Source organism: Triticum aestivum, chromosome 3A (genome assembly GCF_018294505.1).
Source record: "Triticum aestivum cultivar Chinese Spring chromosome 3A, IWGSC CS RefSeq v2.1, whole genome shotgun sequence".
Taxonomy (NCBI): Eukaryota; Viridiplantae; Streptophyta; class Magnoliopsida; order Poales; family Poaceae; genus Triticum; species Triticum aestivum.
The window spans coordinates 280765535-280782819 of NC_057800.1; positions in this window are offsets into that span (position 1 = coordinate 280765535).

Below are 17285 nucleotides of genomic sequence, written 5' to 3' on the forward strand. Positions count from 1 at the left end.
GCCATTTTTTGCACTTTTAAAAACAACCTCATAAACGAAAAAATGGTTGCTAGAAGTTCAAGTGCTCGACGAGGAAAAGTTCAAAAAATTCTTGTGAGAGAGGTTCACCGTGTATTTAGATGTCCAAAATACATAAAAATATGTTGTTTTTTGTGTTTTAAAATAACTCTCTCAAAGCAGAGAGAAGTTCAACGTGATAACAACCGGAAGTTCGCGTACTACATGGTGTGTGTTTCATATAAGAAAATTACAATAAAGTGAAACAGAGTGAAGTTCAAACAGACATGCCCCAGAAGTTCAACTACTTCATGAAGTACAAGAAACAACACGTCAAAAACAAAGTGAAGTTCAAACAGACATGCCCCAGAAGTTCTACTACTTCATGCAGTGGATTTCCGTTCGCGATGAACGTGGAAATCATGATCTCGCCATTTTCTAATTTACCTCAAAACGGCAGGAATATTATTTGTGTAAATTCAAGTCCTCGGTCGGAGAAAGTTAAAAAAATTGTGAGAGAGGTTTATACAAAAAGAATATCATTTTTGTAACACTGACGAAATGGATGAGAAAATTACAAACGAAAATACATCACAGAAGTTCAACGTGAAAACAGCAGGAAGTTCACCTACTACACTGAATGAATTTCAGATGAAAAACTTTCAAAATCGTCGCGAGTATGAAAAAATGATCAACACAGGAAAGTTGCGTGTTTACTACAGCTTTCCATCGGTATATCACCTGCTCAATTTCCGTTAGTGGGATGGAGAGCTACGAGGAGTGGATGAAGATCTACGAGAAAAAAATCACGTGAAAAACAGAGTGAAGTTCAGGTACACGCACAGAGAAGTTCAGGTTCTTCACGCGGTGAATTTTCGAAGAATCTGTTTCGTGATGGAGGCAGAACGAATGATCCCGCCGTTTTCGGAATTACTTGAAAACAGCTAGAAATCAGAGAAAACCATCAACATGAGAAAGTTTCGCATTTTCCGTAGTTTTTCAACGGTATATTATTTTCCCAATTCCGATAAAGTTTGTAGAAATTACGGCGAAAATACGTTTTTCACCATTTTCGAAACTGACTTAAAACCGTAAAGAATTATGAGAAATAATACATACCAAAAAGTTTCGCATGTGTTCAAGCTTTCCAACGCCATATCATTTGCTACATTCGGACTCCATAGGACTTGGTAGGACTTGGACCATTTTCTAAATTACTCTTAAACCATTCAAAATTAGAAAAAAAAACTTTCAAGATTAAAAAGTAGCTCATTTTCATAAGCTTTCCAATGCCATATCATATGCCTCCATTGGATTAGCCGTTTAGAAATGACATCGAAAAAATGAACTCAGCTGTTCGGTTTACAAAATTTTACGTTTTTTTCAAATTACTCTTTAACCATAGGGAATTAGAAAAAACTTTCAACATGTGGAAGGAGCGGTTTTGCAGCAGCTTTCCAATGCCATATTATATGCCTCATTCCGATAAATGGTTTAGAAATGCGATCGAAAATATGATTCACGTTTTTTGTGCGAAGAAAAAACAGTTTTCAAAACTGCTCTTAAACCGCTTATATTTTGCCAAAAATTTAAGTTGGGTCATGTTATTGGTGTCCGTAGCTTTCCAACAGTATATTGCAAGCCCCATTTGGGCAATGTTGGTGGAAGTTCAACCGAGTTCACAGGGAAGTTCAACGTACTACTAGCGGGGCGGGTCAGGTTGTGATCAAAATATTATTCTGATCCTGTGATCAGAATAGTGTTTATGTGTGTGTGTGTGTGTCTATATATATATATATATATATTGTATTATAAAAATAATGTGCCAAGCTTTGGTTTTAGGATGATTAGATTGCTTGTTTACTATGTGCAGAACAAAAACATAAACTTTGTTTGTAGCGCGTGATTTTACATTTTTTACTGGAAAGTCAAATTGGTATGAAACTTTTTGCACATTAATTCTGTATAAATTTTTCAAATTTTCAAAATTATTTCATAATTATTGGAGTTGCATAAGTTTACTAAACCTCCAGATTACTACAGACTGTCCTGTTTTAGACAGATTCTGTTTTTCGTGTGTTGTTTGCTTGTTTTGATGCATCTATGGCTAGTATTAGAGGGTATGAACCATAGAGAAGTTGGAATACGGTAGATATAGTTCTAATATGAAATTGCAATTATTTTGAAACAGTACCTAAAGTTAGTGATTTGCTTTATTATACTAACGGATCTCACAAAGTTTTTGTTAAAGTTTTGTGTGGATGAAGTGTTCGAAGAACGAGGAGTTACCGGTGCGAGAAGAATAAAGAGAGGCAAGAGCTCAAGCTTGGGGATTCCCAAGGCACCCCAAGTAAATATTCTAAGGATACTCAAGCATCTAAGCTTGGGGATGCCCCGATTGGCATCCCATCTTTCTTCTTCCACAATTATCGGTATACCTTGATTTTTGTTTTGTTCACATGATTTGTGTCCTTTGTGTTTTTCTTTTTCTTTAAGAACCATGCTAGTATGAGATTTCCCTTCATAAATTTATAGAATACTTCGTGTGCTTCACTTATATCTTTTAAGTATGATCTTACAAAGTTCCTCTTTGTGCCTCACTTAAATCTTTTGAATATGGTTTTATAGAATGCTTCGTGTGACTCACTTATATATCTTGAGCTTGGATATTGGTTAGTCTATATTAATTGTAGAATGCTCCATGAACTTCACTTATATCTTTTGGAGTATGAATAATACTATAATATTAAGTGGATCTGGAAGAGTGTCAACTTTAGTTAGTAATGATTCCACTATTCTGAATGAGAAGAATTTTGCTTATGTGGAGAGTAGTAAAATTTCTATGCTAGTAGATGATGAAAAGAATGCTTTGTGTGATGGTTATATTGTTGAATTAATTCATTATTCTACTGAAAAATTATTATGAGGGAGGAATACATGCTTGTAGGAGTTGCAATAATATCATGTTTCCTCTCTATGTGCTTAAAGTTTTGAAGTTATACTTGTTTTGCCTTCCTATGCTAGTTGATTCTTGTTCCCATAAATTGTGTGCTCACAAAATCCCTAGGAATAGGAAGTGGGTTAGGTTTAAATGTGCTAGTCATATTCTTCATGATGCTCTCTTTATGTTTCAATTCTTATCTTTTATGTGAGCATCATTGAAATCATCATGCCTAGCTAAAAGGCATTAAAGAAAAGCGCTTGTTGGGAGCCAACCCAATATTTACCGTTACTGTTTTCATGTGTTTACATGATTGATATACTGTAGTAATCATGTTTTATAGCTTTTGTTTCAATAAAGTGCCAAGTAAGACCTTTGGAAAGACTTGGGTGAAAATTAATATGATCTTGCTGTAAAAAAACAGAAACTTTGCGCTCACAAGTTTAGCTGCCATTTTTTACAGAAGAGTGCTTTGGTGCTGATTCTTTTTGAAGAAGATTAATAGACAAATTCCTCACGTCCACCAATTTATTTCATAATTGTTTGAGTAGCATAAGTATGGTTGGTGTTCAGATCATTACAGACTGTTCTGTTTCTGACAGATTCTGTTTTCATTGCATAGTTTGCTTGTTTTCTAGTTTCTATGGCTTATATTTCTCAATATAAATTGTGTAAATGATATGGTATAGTAGGCATTGTGTGAAGACAATCATGAGCCTTGTCTTTGACAGTACCAAAGTGAATGGTTTACTCTTTATCATACTAACCTATCTCACGAAGTTCCGTTAAGTTTTGTGTGATTGAAGTTTTCAAGCTTTGGGTGGGACATCGATATGAGGAGAATAAGGAGTGGAAATATCCTAAGCTTGAGGATGACCAAGGCACCCCAAGGTAATATTCAAGGAAGACTCAAGCGCCTAAGCTTGGGGATGTCTCGGAAGGCATCCCCTCTTTCGTCTTCAAAACTATCGGTATACATTACTCGGAGCTATATTTTTATTCGTCACATGATATGTGTTTTGCTTGGAGAATATTTTAAATTTTAATTTCTGTTTAAATAAAATCATTGGATCTGAAATCTTTAATGAAAAAGAATCCTCCCATGGCTAGTTAATTATTTGACTACTCAGTGTCCTTCAATTATATCTTTTTGGACTAGTTTGTCATTTACTCACGTGCTTCACATATATCCTATGAGTAAATGGTTGAATGAATTGAATACCATAAATCTGAATTTATGCTTATACCATGGGGAATAATGATTTCACATAGAATAAGTATAGGTAGTAAACTTATTGAAAGTTAGAAAACGTAGAATTGGTCACTTGAACAATTCATGAAAGAATATTGAAGGAAGAGAGATTTCACATATAAATATACTATCTTGGAAATCTTTTGTAATTGTGAGCACTCATTAAAATATGACTTGCTAAAAGGTTGATGTCGTACAAGGAACACAACGTAATGGGTTATGTTTTCGTATATCTGAAATAAAGTATATTGTCTTGGATCATCCAACATGTTGAGCTTGCTTTTCCCCCTCATGCTAGCCAAATTCTTTGCACCAAGTAGAGAAACTACTTGTGCTTCCAAACATTCCTTAAACCAGTTTTGCCATGAGAGTCCACCATACCTACCTATGTATTGAGTAAGATCCTTCAAGTAAGTTGTCATCGGTGCATGCAATAAAAATTGCCCTCTAAATATGTATGATCTATTAATGTGGAGAAAATAAGCTTTATACGATCTTGTGATGTGGAAGAAATAAAAGTGACAGACTGCATAATAAAGGTCCATATCACAAGTGGCAATATAAAGTGACGTTCTTTTGCATTAATATTTTGTGCATCCAACCATAAAAGCGCATGACTACCTCTGCTTCCCTCTGCGAAGGGCCTATCTTTTACTTTTATCTTCTACCTTTATGCAAGAGTCATGGTGGTCTTCACCTTTCCTTTTTACATTTTATCCTTTGGCAAGCACATTGTGTTGGAAAGATCCCGATATATATATCCAATTGGATGTAAGTTATCATGAACTATTATTGTTGACATTACCCTAGAGTTAAAAGGTTGGGAGACGAATCTATAAGCCACTATCTTTCTCTATGTCTGATTAAAAATTTGAACCCATAAATATCACGTGAGTGTTAGCAACTGTGAAAGGTTAAATGATAGTTGAGTGTGTGGAGTTTGCTAAATCAAAGCTCTGACATAGACCCTTCCTGAAAATAAGATGAATTGCAATTGTTTGATGACTGAGAATATAGTTTGTTAGTTTCAAGAAAGTTTATGATCTATACTTTAACGTGTGAATAGATTGTTACTTGATCATGAGAAGTTTTATAAGGATGAGCTACTGATATGACATATAATGATGCTAGAAAAGTGATTGGAATTATCATTGATCAAACTTGTGCACTTGTTAGCATTCACACTTCATAAATTATTTCTTTTATCATTTACCTACTCAAGGACGAGCAGGAATTAAGCTTGGGGATGCTGATACGTCTCCAACGTATCTATAATTTATGAAGTATCCATGCCATGTTTACAATATTTTTAAATGATTTTGGTATGATTTGATTAGAACTAACCCGGACTGACGCTGTTTTTAGCAGAACTACCGTGGTGTTGTTTTTGTGCAGAAATAAAAGTTCTCGGAATGCGATGAAAATCAATGGAGATTTTTTATGGAAAATATGAAAAATACTGGAACGAAAATCTACCGGAGGGGAGTCACGGGGGCCCCACGAGGGTGGGGGCACACCCACCCCCCTGCGGCATGCCCCCTACCTCGTGGACTCCCAGAGGGCCCCCTGACGTGAAATCAACGCCAACTTCTCCTATAAATATAGAAACATCCGAAAATTAGCCTAGATCAAAAGTTCCGCCGCCGCAAGCCTTTGTAGCCATGAGAAATCAATCTAGGCCCTCTCTGGCACCCTGCCGGAGGGGGCCATCATCACCGGAGGGCATGGAGGAGGATCCCGGAGGGGCCATCATCGTCATGAAGGCCAAGGACCAGAGGGAGAACCTCTCCCCATCTAGGGGGGAGGCCATGGAGGAGGAAGCACAAGGGGGAGAACCTCTCCTCCTCTCTCTCAGTGGCTCCGGAGTGCCATCGGGAGGGGAATCATCGCCACGGTGATCATCTTCATCAACATCACCATCATCATCACCATCCTCATCTCTTTTACGCGGTCCCCTCTCCCGCACCCCCCTGTAATCCCTACTTGAACATGGTGCTTTATGCCACATATTATGATCCAATGATGTGTTGCCTTCCTATGATGTTTTGAGTAGATTTCCTTTGTCTATGGATTGATTGGTGATCTAGATTGGTATGAGTTATATGTTTTATTTTAGTGTTGTCCTATTGTGCCCTCCGTGTCGCGCAAGCGTGAGGGATTCTCGTTGTAGGGTGTTGCAATATGTCCATGGTTTGCTTATTGTCTGTGTTGCGTGAGTGACTGAAACACAAACATGGATAAGCGGGACGTGTCGTATGGGAATAAAGAGGACTTGATACTTTAATGCTATGGTTGGGTTTTACCTTAATGATCTTTAGTAGTTGCGGATGCTTGCTAGAGTTCCAATCATAAGTGCATATGATCCAAGAAGAGAAAGTATGTTAGCTTATGCCTCTCCCTCATTTGAAATTGCAATGACGACTATCGGTCTTGTTAACAATTGCCTAGGACAATTCCGCACACTGATCCACCATTATTCCACACTCGATATTTATAATATTTAGTAATATATTCTAACTTTATGATAACAGCACCTACTTTTATATTTTAGCTCTCTGATATCATACAAATTTATCCACTTCATACCCACAACGTAGTTTTATTTCTCGTTTCTAGTGGAAGCAAACGTTCGGTGTACGTAGAGTCGTATCAGTGGCAGATAGGGCTTGAGAGAATATTGATCTTACCTTTAGCTCCTTGTGGGTTCGACACTCCATACTTATCACTTCCACCTTTGGAAATTGCTACGATGATTCCCTGCACTTGGGGATTATCAGCGCCCAGCGTTGCTGAACAACCAAATGGCGCAATGGGCCGAGCTGCATAAGATGTCTGTAGTGGCCATGAAGGACGTTATAGTTTGGCTATGGTTAGCCGAACCCATTCCTAGTAGCTATTTCGGCCTGGCGCGGCAACTCATCGATGTCGTGCCCAGAATCGATGCAATCAAACAGTAGGTGTGCATAGAAGGTGCACGGATGGCCTTCACCTGCGGCAAGATGCACTGGGCGAAGATGAAGGTTGCCGAAGTGACTGTCGAGGGCCCTCTCGGAGGAAAGAATCACCGCACGCCAGAGCGCTATTTTAAAGACGTCCTTGAGGGTGACCGCTTGATAGAGGATGAATGCTCGATGGACATTTTGTTCGAATAAATGTACCCGAATTGTCTAGACTTTTTATTATATATCAAGGCTCTGTAATATATTTGTGCCTTTGTCTGAAAGTTCTTTCCTCCTGTACGTCCGTTTTTGTATTCCTGAGAGTTTTCCAGTCGTGAGCTTCGTCCCCCACGTAGATACTACGGGGGTGTTTAGAATAGCACATGATCACACTTAACCCAACGTCTTGGTCCGTGAAGGAGGTTTTAATGTGGCGAACCAGGCAATCAGACTATGTGGCTTTACCACTCTCACTTAGCCATAGGAGTTTGATGATGGGGCTAGAAGATAGCCCCTGGTATGTACGCGGCTATCCAGATGCGGATGCATGACGTATGTGACCGGAAAAGTGGTCCTTCATGTAATACGGAAACAATCGCTAAAGATTTTAATAAGTCACCGAGTGGCTGACCAGCTCTCGCCACATCATGACAGTCAGTTTTCGGCTTTCTCTACTGAGGTGCTTGACTGAACGAACCAGAAACACAATCAAAGTAGTTCTCCCTTTACTACCCTAGCTAACAAACGGAATGTAAGGTAGCAAACACAGCAGCCGGGCAACCCAACTATTGACCAAAGACATGATTCGGAGCCGATGCATATAATCCCAAGCTCGGGACGCCGAATTGTGCTATAAAGCTATTCGGGCTTTTGTGTGGCGACACATATGTGGCCACATAGAGCCCCTAGCGATTTGTGCCGAGGTAAGTGAGACAACTGAGGAGACGGTATACAGTCTATGAATAAAGGCGATACCGAATAAAAATTGTTTTCACTTAAATCTGATTGATACGTCAAAATGTGATCTTACAGATGGCACCACAGTCTCCAAGGCCATTTCATATGCCAGGGGTCTGAGAAGAAGCAGAAAAGCACTATACAGGTTCTTGAATAAAGTTTTGGTCTACAAAATCCTTTGGAGCTCATGTTGCACGTCTGCACAGCTTTCGCCTTGGAGAGACAGATTCCTTGAGAGGAATCGTCTTTGGCTATTTGAAACCGGGATCGAAAAGAGTCCTTGTAGGTCCGTAGGACGAGTAGGTTTTAGCTCACCTGTGGTAAGAGAGAAAAAATAATTAAGGAAAAGGGGAAGTCCATATAGGGTCGAACCGTACTATAGGCATGTCCATATTGTGCCTCCGCTGATGCCCAAGGTATTTTGAGTGCATAATTATGCACGCACGGTACGAATTTCACGGATGTTTGTGGCGGCCGGCAGAGACGAAACTGCTAGTCCAGCTCTGGAGTTACCGAGCTGTCAGCAAGCGGGACAGACCAATCTTGTTTAATGAAGCCCGGTGGCTTGATGTCCGATGAGGTGTGCAGCTTGACAGGGCCGCTCTATACTTCGGTCGTGATAGCCGCAGTATGCTCCTCAGTGCAGAGGGAGCGTTTCGTGTTTCCATTGGTTGTAATGACGCCACGTGGGCCGGGCATCTTGAGTTTTAGATAAGCATAGTGCGGGGCCGTGCTAAAACGGACGAAAGCGATTCGTTCGAGCAGTGCGTGATATCCAATGCAGAAGGGGACAATATCGAAGACGAAGTCTCCGCTTCGGAAGTTATCTGGCGAACCAAAGACGACTTCCAATGTTATTGAGCCCGTGCAGCGGGCCTCTACACCAGGTATTACTCCTTTAAAGGTAGTTTTAGTGGGCTTGATTTTTGACGAATCAATGCCCATTTTGCGGATAGTGTCCTGATAGAGCAGGTTGAGACTGCTCCTGCCGTCCAGGAGGACTCGCCTAAGGTGGAATCCGTCGATGATTGGACCGAGGACTAGAGCTGTCGAACCTCCATGACAGATACTGGTTGGGTGGTCCTTTCGATCGAAGGTGATCGGACAAGCCGACCATGGATTGAATTTCGGGGCGACCGGCTCGACGGCATAGACGTCCCTTAACGCGTGCTTGTCCTCCCGCTTAGGGATCTGTGTGACATATATCATATTCACCATTTTTACCTCGGGGGAAATTCTTCTGTCCCCCCGTGTTCGGTGGGCGAGGTTCTTCATTGTCGTCCTTGCTGGGCGGCCCTTTCTCTTTATGTTCGGCGTTAAGTTTGCCAGCCTGTTTAAAGACCAACCAGTTTCTGTCGGTATGATTGGTAGGCTTATCAGGGGTGCCGTGAATCTGGCAAGGCCGGTCGAGTATTCTGTCCAAACTAGATGGACCATCTCTATTTCCTTTGAGTGGCTTCTTCCGTTGATCGGATTTAGAGCCGCTGAATCCAGCATTGACCACTATGTCTTCGGTACCTTCGTTGTTGATTCGACGGTTGTACTTGTTGCGTCGTGGTTTGCCATTGTCGTCCCTAGCTTCAGAGGTGTCGGGGTCGCTGGAGCTATTGCTTCTGCGGGCTAGCCAGCTGTCTTCTCCCGTGCAAAAGTGGTTCATTAGTGCGGTAAGGGCTGCCATGGACTTCGGTTTTTCTTAGCTGAGGTGTCGCGAGCCATTCGTCGCAGACGTTGTGTTTAAAGGCCACGAGGGCGTCGGCGTCCGGACAGTTAACGATTTGGTTCTTTTTAATGAAGAACCTTGTCCAGAGTTTCCGGGATGACTATCCGGGTTGCTGGACTATGTAAGTGAGGTCATCGGCGTCCGGAGGCCGCATATAGGTACCTTGGAAGTTGTCTCTAGAGGTATCTTCCAAGTCTTCCCAGCTGCCGATAGAATTTTCTGGGAGGCTGTTTAACGAGTGTCGTGCTGGTCCCTTAAGTTTCAAGGGGAGATATTTGATGGCATGTAGGTTGTCACCGCGAGCCATGTGTATGTGGAGAAGAAACTCTTCAATCTAGACTGTGGGATCTGTCGTGTTGTCGTATGACTCGATGTTAACGGGTTTAAACCCTTCTGGGAACTGATGTTCCATTACTTCGTCGGTGAAGCATAGGGGGTGTGCGGCGCCTCTGTACCGGGCCGCGTCGCGACGTAGTTCGGATGAAGTCCGAATGCGGTTTCCGGCCCGGGTGAGGTTGTGCTTGTCGCACCAGGCCTAATGGGCGTTTTCCCATGCTGGAGCACGGCCCCGTGATCCGTAGATTGATCTGGTCTGACCGGCTCTATTGTCTAGATCATGTTCTAGGTCGTAGGTGTATCCCGGAGCCGTTATTCCCCTGCCTTTATGGCGAGGCAGTACGGGCTGGTGTTCACCTTGCGTTGCCGCTCTGTCCCGACCATGTGGTGGTCGGTCAAGTCTGTCAGTAGCACCACGCGTTGGCAGTATGGGCTCCAAGGCCTCATCGTCAAATTGGGGTAACAGCTTATGTTTCGGGTAGCTCTTAGTTGGGCGTACGAGGACGTATTCCTTGGTTGCCAGGATGTTAGTCCATCTGCCATTGAGCAAATCCTAATTAGCCTGAAGCTGTTGCTCCTTCCTTTTCAGGCTTCTTGCAGTGGCGATTAGTCAGTGCTTAAAGTGCTCTTGTTCGAGGGGTTCCTCTGGCACGATGAAGTCTTCGCCGCCGAGGCTCACATCCTCTTCGGAGATCGGTAGGTAATTACTGTCCTCCGAGGCATCGTTCCCGATAGGATCGTTGGGGTTCACTTGCCCATCCTCCCAATCATCATGTTCGGATGTTGGATCTACAGGGGCTTTAGAGTCTTTGCCGTTCTCTAGAGTATTATTCTCTTCGGTGCCGGTATTGCTGTCTTTTTGGCGACGCGATTTTGAGCGGCGCCGCTGATGTCGATGTTTTGGAGCTGCTTCGGCGGGCTTGTCCTCAACTGGATTCTCCTTGCCGTCATCGCCATCCTCTTTGAGTGTGTCCACCATGTACACGTCATATGTGGAGGTGGCCGTCCATCGTCTGGTAAACGGAGGGTTTTGGCATTGTTCGTCTCCGGCGTCGTTGTCCATACCGGCGATGTCTTTGAAGGCATAGTCCAGCATGTCGGTTAGATCCTCGATAGTGGCTATGAAGTGGGTGGTGGGTGGGACGTAAAATTTCCCGCTCTCAGCTCCCAGTCTAGGATGGGAATAATTTGGAAGCGATCCTTCTGCAATGGCGAGTGATCGCATTAAGTCTAGAGCCTCGTTTGAAGGCGAGGGTTGGACAGAGAAGCGAGAGTCCGTGGGGCTCTAGACTCTGTCTTCGGAACTGGCGGCCTGCTCTGGATCTAAGGCCAGAGCAGTAATCGAGGTTGCGAACCCTTCAAGGATCAAATCCCCTCGGATATCAGCAACATAGTTTAGGTTCCCGTAACTAATCTGATGACTAGGCGAGTAGTTGTCGATCTGCTCGAGGTGAACAATCGAGTTGGCTCGCAGCATGAAGCCACGGAACACGAAAATTTGGCCCGAGGGGGGGCAATCTCCCCCACAACAGCATCAATGTGGATGATTGAATGAGCCATCGAATCCTTTGTCGACGACACAGAGGAACTCTCAATGAAAGCACCAATGTCGGTGTTGAAACCGGCAGATCTCGAGTAGTGGGTCCCGAACTGTGTGCCTAGGGATCGAAGGTAACAGGAGGTAGGGGACACGATGTTTACCCAGGTTTGGGCCCTCTTGATGGAGGTAAAACCCTACGTCCTGCTTGATTGACTTTGATGAGTATAGGGGTTACAAGAGTTGATCTACCACAAGATCGTAATGGCTAAACCCTATATGTCTAGCATGTATGATTATCACCGCCTCTACGGACTAAACCCTCCAGTTGATATAGATACCGGAGGGGTCTAGGGTTTGTACAGAGTCTATTTACAGAGTAAGGAATCTTCATATCCGAACGCCAAGCTTGCCTTCCATGCCAAGGAGAGTCCCATCCGGACACGGGGGAAGCCTTCTATCTTGTATCTTCACGGCCCACCAGTCTGGCCCACGTCACATAGCCCGGACGCTCGGCGACCCCCTCATCCAGGACTCCCTCAGTGGGCCCCCTCTAGTACTTATTTGCTCCAATATTCTTCATATATTCCATAAAAATTCTTCATGATGTTTCATCTTGTTTGGAGTTGTACAGAATAGGTAGCCTGATGTAGCTTTTCCAGGTCCAGATTTCCAGCTGCCAGAATTCTCCCTCTTTGTGTGTACCTTGCATGTTATGAGAGAAAAGGCATTAGAATTACTCTGAAAAGCATTATTATGCATAAAAACATCATAAATAATAGTAATGAAACATGATGCAAAATGGACATATCATCTATGTCGCAGGTTAAGTGGCCCACCCCCAACCCCTCGGGTTCAACCGCCGTTGATCTCATCCATGGCCCTGCCACTAATGTCCTCTAGCTCGATGTCAAGAATTTGCCATCCTACATCGCCATCGAGCCCCTTTTGTCATTTCTGAAGGACACGTTCTGCGACGCTGGCTTGGGATCCACAGCTTCCAAGTCAGACCTCATCGACGACGACCACGCGGAGGGCACCCTCTTCGGCTCTTCCGAGGGGAAAGAGCCCGTCTGCGACATCAGGCGGGCACCCTACATCCGTTCTCTTCCAAGGGGAAGGAGCCCATATGCGACAACATGGAGTGCATCCAGGGTCCGTGCTCTTCCCACGGGAACGAGCCCATATATGACAAGTGACGAAACCCATGATTTGTTTTGTCGTGCCTCTTCACAGGGGGGAACCCATGATTTGTTTTGTTGAGTCCCTTTTGTACTGTAGTGAGAATATGTCCAGTTTTAATTGCTATATTTGGTTGTTTGAAGCATGCCTTGTTTATTTCAGTTGTTCACAATGTGATGCTCCATGTGTGCAATTATTTACTATGCAGTACATTTCATCAATCCAATTTTAAACATATCGATAGGAATGCATGTATTTGCTTGTCGTTAAGCCTGTTATAGCTAGCATATGCCTCTTTTAAAGTTTTTTGATTGTTCGGTTGTTTGTAGTTAGCATATGTCTAGTTTCAAATGCTATCTTTGGTTGTTCATAGTATGCATGGTTTATTCCAGTTATTCACAATGTGATGTTCTATATGTGCAAGTATGAACTGTCCAGTTCAATTTCATCAATACCAGTTTCAACAATACCACTATGAATGACTACATTTGGTTGATGCATCTTCTAGTTAACATGCCTTTCCATTTTTATTTAACAACAACAACAACCCTTTTTGGATACTAAACTTAGCTAGAGGTTGGAGTTAGTTTCTAGCTCATGACTAACCCTGAACTAACTCCATCCAAAGAGGTGTTTGGATGACAGGGTTAGATTGACGATAAATGCACAAGGAGAACTAGCTCTAATTAGAACCTCTTGGGTTGGATAGTTTTTTTGGGTGGGTTAGATACAACTAGCTCAAACTAGACCTCATTCCATGCCTTGGTTTGCTAAGATATGTTCCTGTAGCATGTCGTTTGCTAGCTCTAAACATGGCTTCCTGATGTTATTCCTGGCATGTTAGTATTTTCACTAAGTCTGTGAAGCTGATATCTTTTGCACTTTTGCCATGCTTGTTTCAACCTGTTCTATTGTGATTTAGTCGTTGCTCAGTGTTCATGTTTTGTCAAGAATCTCGTGTACATCACTGCCATATATTTTGTTGTTATGTTGGGGTGCAGTAGCTTAGTTTCTTGTTGCATTCTAACTGGCATCGTGTTGTTAATCGCAGAATAGCACCATCCTTGTTTTGCTTGCCATTTGCAAACCGTGCATCCGTTTCCGGTGATCTTTATATCGATTTCGACCGAAATCATCTCATCTTTCCAGTGGCATACTTGGTTTTCCAAGTTGATTCCTTGATCATTCTTTCTCTTCCGGAGCATGCATATGCATTGCATATCATGCCATGTTTTGCATCATGTTGCTTGTGCATTGCATCGTGATTGATTGTTGGTCCTTTGCTTGTGTTCTTGCTTTGGGTAGAGCCAGGAGACGAGTACGTGATCAAGGAACCTGTTGAGTATGCTAACGAGGATCAAGCTTTCGACAACTCTGAGAACTTTGTAGGCAAGATGACCATACCCTCGAAATCACTTCTATCTTTGCTTGCTAGTTGTTCGCTCTGTTGCTATGCCGCGCTACCTACTACTTGCTATATCATGCCTCCCATATTTGCCATGTCAAGCCTCTAACCCACCTTCCTAGCAAACCATTGTTTGGTTATGTTACCGCTTTTGCTCAGCCCCTCTTATAGTGTTGATAGTTGCAGGTGAAGATGAAGTTTGTTCCACGTTGGAACATGGATATTGTTGGTACATCACTATTATCTCTTATTTACTTTAATGCATCTATATACTTGGTAAAGGGTGGAAGGCTCGGCCTTATGCCTGGTGTTTTGTTCCACTCTTGCCGCCCTAGTTTCCGTCATACCGGTGTTATGTTCCTTGATTTTGCGTTCCTTACGCGGTTGGGTGTTATGGGAACCCCTTGACAGTTTGCTTTGAATAAAACTCCTCGAGCAAGGCCCAACCTTGGTTTTACCATTTGCCTACCTACCACCATGTACCTTTCCCTTGGGTTCTGCAGACTCAAGGGTCATCTTTATTTTAAACCCCCCCCCCCCCGGGCCAGTGCTCCTCTGAGTGTTGGTCCTAAACAGGCAACCTGTGGGGCCACCTCGGGGCAACTTGAGGGTTGGTTTTACCCGTAGCTTCACCTATCCGGTGTGCCCTGAGAACGAGATACATGCGACTCCTATAAGGATTTGTTGCCACATCGGGCGGCTTTGCTAGTCTTGTTTTACCATTCTCGAAATGTCTTGTAACCGGGATTCCGAGACTGATCGGGTCTTCCTGCGAGAAGGAATATCCTTCGTTGACCGTGAGAGCTTGTGATGGTCTAAGTTGGTACACCCCTGCAGGGTATAAACTTTCGAGAGTCATGCCCGCGGTTATGTGGCAGATGGGAATTTGTTAATATCCGATTGTAGAAAACTTGACACTTAACTTAATTAAAATGAATCAACTGCGTGTGTAGCCGTGATGGTCTCTTTTCGGCGGAGTCCGGGAAGTGAACACGGCCTTGTGTTATGCTTGAGCGCAAGTAGCTTCAGGATCATTTCTTGATCACTATTAGCTTCTCGACCAGACGTTGCTTCTCTTCTCGCTCTCTTTTGCGTAAGTTAGCCACCATATATGCTTAGTGCTTTGCTGCAGCTCCACCTCACTACCTTTTCCTACCCTTAAGCTTAAATAGTCTTGATCACGAGGGTGTGAGATTGTTGAGTCCCCGTGACTCATAGATACTTCCAAACAGATGCAGGTGTCGATGATGCTAGTGCGGGGGACGCTACCGAACTCAAGTGGGACTTCGACGAGGATTCGGGCCATTACTATGTTTCTTTTTGTCAGGACCCCAATTCAAAGTCACACCGATCTAGCCTGTAACACCTCATATCACTTTCGGCCTCACGCACGGTGTTCCCACGGGTGTCGCCTTACCATGGCCCGGGACCGTTTGCGCCTTTTGGCTCATGTATATGATAGTGTCTCTAGCATCCATATGACAGAGAACCCAGGCCTACATGACTAGTCGTGAACCCAAAGTGGCACTAACTCACGGGGACAGGCATACATGATTCAACATCGAACATGTCGGTCAGCAGCGTGCGAATCCGGGCTGTAGCACTGGGCTAACAGGACTCCAGTGAACCGGGCTGTAGCAGGCTAGGCAGGACTCCGGATGTCACCGCGTGACATTTCCCCGAAGGGACAGACACAGGAACGAAGTGAATCACATGCCGTCCAGTCAAGTGTTCCGGAGCAGTAGTGCTGGGCTAGCAGGACTACGGTGAACCGGGCTGTAGCGGACTACTATGGCTCATGGGAGCACAAGACTACATTTCCCCATAAGAGAGGCTACCAAGGATAAACAACTAGGTTGTGGGATCCCACACATACCAAGCATTTCAATCATACACACAATATGCTCGATATGTGTAAATACAACATGGCACCACAACATAACTCTACGACTCAAGTATTTATTCATTAGGCTCCGAGGAGCGAGATACTACAAACATGGGTCTCATGACCCAACATTTAGAGCATACAAGTCAAAGCACATGTGGAAGCTTAACTTGTCTGAGTACAGACTTCTACAAATGAAAAAGGCTGAGAAGCCTGACTATCTACCAGATCCTGCCGAGGGCACAAGATCGTAGCTGAGGTAACAAGCTAAATGTCGAAGTCCACGTGGAACTACTAGCGAGACTGAAGTCTCTCTGCAAAACATAAATTAAGCAAATGTGAGTACAAATGTACCCAGCAAGACTTACATCAGAACTAACTACATATGCATCGGTATCAACAAAGGGGGTGGTGGAGTTTAACTACAGCAAGCTAGCTTTGACTCAGTGGCTAACCTGAACTACGACTGCAAGTAACTCTTTTGAGGTGGCGCACATGAGTCCACATATTCACCATATCAATACACCACTATGGATCCGCTCCCGTCTCCCTACGAGAATGCCATCCATAGCACTCACGCTTATCTTGCGCATTTTAGAGTATCCACTTTCACTTGTCTATGAACTATGCAAGGGGTCCAAGTTTCCATATCCGAGGAATCCGGCTATTCGAATAGATAATGATAACCCTGCAGGGGTGTACTTCTTCACACACACTCTCGCCACTTATCGCCCTGTACACGTCATGTACCTCGGCAACCTTCAAGCGGAAGCCGGGTGAGGGAGTCGGCCATGACCTGACTAACCAACAAGTCTCTAGTCCAGGTTTATCGCCTATTCAGGTTCCATCCGCAAGGAGATCCGACTGGGGTGTCGCTCACGGCCCCAAACGATGTGTGCAGGGTTTCCAAGCCCACCATCCGGGTGCCACTTGGTACACCGTGCCACTGTGCCTAGTCTGTCCCAAGCCCACCTGTACCGGGTGCCACTTGGTAGACTACTAACACTACCTACAAACACCAGAAACTAGTTGCAACTCCTGGACAGGGATCGAGTTGATTAATAAGCCGAGAGGGGCCGAGTTACCGGAACCCAATGTGTGGTAGTAACTGTTCATGGATCACAAACACAGAAC